Consider the following 3,512-nt stretch of genomic DNA (forward strand, 5'->3'; position numbering starts at 1 on the left):
GTAGTTTTGTGCTGCTAACTGCAACAGCAACACGTGTGGAAACCTGGAAGCATTACACAGTCTCTCAGTAACAGCTGCATAAGCATGTTTCCTTGCATGGGACAAACATTCCTGCCTGCCATTAAAAGGGCCTGGCCACAGATAGGGAAATACTACATAATAATTATTTTTTTTTAATCAATTATTCTGCTTACAAAGCAGAGATGTTTTCCCACTTTTGACCTGGAGCAACACGTTCATATGGGAAGCACCAAATCACCACACCAACCATCCCAGGGCAGCTAAATCAGTCAGTTCTTCTATGGTAGGTGAGACCTAAGAAAATGCAGACCTGTGCAGCAATTACAGAACCAGCACACTTCAGCTAACAGTCACCATGGACACACACGGATCCTATGTTCACAACCCTGACCTGAGGTGCCAGATCTGCCACATCTCTTGCATGACCTTGGGCAAGACATTAGCTCTGGATTTGTGGAATTGGCTCAGCACCCTATGCATAGAAAGGTGCTCATAGAAAACTTCAGCCCATCTGCAAAAGGAGGATAATTCCACCTCTCCCTTCTATTTCACTTGTTTGTTTTTTTTCCTTCCTCCACCTCCCCAACAGTATGATAATCAGACACAGGACTGCCCCTCCTTATCTCCTACAAACAGTGCCTTGCACAATGAAGCCTTGATCTCAGCTGGAACCTACTTAGTGCTACTGTGATCCTAATAATGAATGATAGAAACATACTTCAGCAAAGCAACCCAATTCTGTTAATGGCTTAGAAAGAAATCCTCCAAGCACAACAAGAACACCAAATTAGAAGTTAAACTTCACGTAAGCAGAGAAATGAAGCAAGTGGAAAGACAAAGGATAAATCAGACAGGTAGCATTTCCATCAGTGAATAATATTTAAGGGAGAGAGAGAGAGAGACAGAGCTGGATACTGATGCTACAGACATCCTACTTGACCCCCCTCATTCTGAGGATGCTGCCTAAATACAGGCATTTCCAATCTGGCCCTTGGGCTGATTTTGACCTGGTGGCTCAAGGGTGATCATCATTCACCTCACCAGACTGCAAGGCAGGCAGAGAGCAAAGAGTTCCCAGAAATGGGGAAATCTGAGGCCAGGGAGGAGATGAGCATGCACCAGGCTCAGCTTTAGCCTGATAAGTTTATCAGGCACTGCCGGCTGCTAACTGTCAGCCAGCAAAGTGGGCCTGTTAGGGAGGGGGAACAGCTCCCGGGGTCAGATAGAACAGCCCCAGCCTTATCGGAGCGCCTAAGCCAAAGCGGGAACTGGAGAGTGAGCACTTTCCAACCACTTCATCTGAAGAGCAGACAGATTGGCAGGAAGGACCTGTCAGCCTGCTGCTCCCAGCCACGAGCCCTGTCCATGCAAATGACACTGGTAAGTGCAGTAGGAAAGTTGCAAATTTGGACATAGAGGCCTGAGGGAAGGTGAGGGGGAAAGCTTTCCTAGGAACGTTGCCCAAAGGGGAGAGTCGGACTCAGGAGTCTGGATGCTTACTGCACAAGCTGATCCTTCAGAAGGCTGCCATCAAGCCTTGAGCTTGGAGCTTGAGCTCCAGCAGCTCAGGCTAACGCTAAGGCACCAAATTTCAGCATACAAAAAATTATTTTGTTTTCCCTTTAAGAAAACAAACACGTAAATAGAAGAAAAACCTTATCCATTCTGAGCAGCAAAAGCATGGACCAGCAAATCCTTTCACACTTAGCTTTAGTGCAGCAATACCCAGATCTATACAGCAGGCTCTCCCATGTTTGGATGAACTCCCTTTCTGCATACCTCAGTCATGACAGAGGGTAAAAGAATTGTTGCACAGCACATTTCCTACTTGGTTTCCTTGCTGAGGATGTGCCATGCGGGATAGAAATAGTGTAAGACCATGAGCTTAGACACACTGCATTCCTACAGCCCCTCTAACTGTATTATTACCGTGTCACTGCTCATAGTAGTGGACTGCATGCAGGGCATTGGGCTCATCTTCAGGTCTTTTGGTTGAAACAGGGGACTCAGGTCCTGTCTGTGTCAGGAAATTTTGCTGAGAGATGGCTCAAGTAAAAGCCCTGAGCCTGTCCCATAAGAACATGCTACCTGCCTACAAGTGAGTACGTTGGATATCATAGAGGGCTGGGGACAGCAACATTGTAGGATAAGATATCTTCTGAGCTAGTCACTCAAAGGCTCCCTTTATGGCAAGTAACATTACATATATATATATATATATATATATATATATATATATATATATATATATGTATGTATATATATATATATGTATGTATGTATGTATATATGTATACACATATATATAAATACATGCACACAGAGCACGATCCAGCTCCTCCTAAAGTATGCATCTAAAGTAGGACAGAGAAGTTCTGTCCTTAATGCACCTTGTTCTCCCACTGATCAGAAAGGGAACCTAGCACAGCAGATATCTGAAGTTACGTGGGATGAGTCACACTCTCGTGGTTTGTGCACTGCTCTCAGGCCATGTTTCTCACAGCTGATTCTGTTCCAGGCTGCAGTCTGCTGCTCTCCAGGCAGAGAGCTTGTTCAGGGCCATTTAATTCCTCGGTGCATCAAGGGCTCTTAACCAAGCTCTAAGTACAACATCCACACTTAGCAGTGGCCAATGCACTTCTGAGGTTCAAGGCTTTCTCATCAAGGCTTACGAGTTAAAAACAAATCAAAAAACCCACCTACTGTTGATTCTACTTTCTCATTGAGGAGTTTTAAAGCAATGGGACTTTATCTTACATCCTAGGCTCTTCTATATTAAGAACTTTGGTGGGATTTTTAGCAGTGGCCAAGACTGCTGGTTTCTTCTCTTTATATAATAGAAGTTATCTCTTGCTTCAGCTGGGGAAAGGGAAGTCAGATGATGATGCATTCCTGTTCTTTCAAAGAAAGCAAAGAGGGCATGGACATGGTGAACCACTGTGTCACTCACACATCCCTGCCCCAGTGCCTTATTTAGATCCAGCCTGTAGTGGCTTGTCTGTAAATCAATTGGCTCAATAAGCTCCTAGGTGTGAGCATCTAGAAACTGCAAGTCCATTTTTTAATACTGAGGCATCATGAAGAGTGATGAACATGAAACTCAAACAAAAAAGACTTTTCTCCTATCTTTGCTGCTGTTAGCTGATCCAAGCCAGTCACTATCCTTCTCTCTGTCTCAGGATTCCCAACCACAAAATGAGGATAACAACACAGACATACCCTGAGATCAACAGATAAGAGCAAGGTAGAATTGCTGTACATGTGCTGGGATGGGACCTGGCATTATGAAAATAAATCCCATAGAAAATGCACAGAGCATTAAAGCATTGTGATCTTCCTACCCCCTATTAATTTTTCACCTATAAATATTCCCCCCGACAACAGTTGACAAGGATTAAGCCTTTGTCTGCAAGCTTTCTCACAGCATCATTATAAATTTTCAGGAGATGCAACAAAAAAAAAAATGTAGTTATCAGAATCTACAGTTCATT

Source organism: Tetrao urogallus (assembly GCF_951394365.1).
Source record: "Tetrao urogallus genome assembly, chromosome: 19".
Classification (NCBI taxonomy): domain Eukaryota; kingdom Metazoa; phylum Chordata; class Aves; order Galliformes; family Phasianidae; genus Tetrao; species Tetrao urogallus.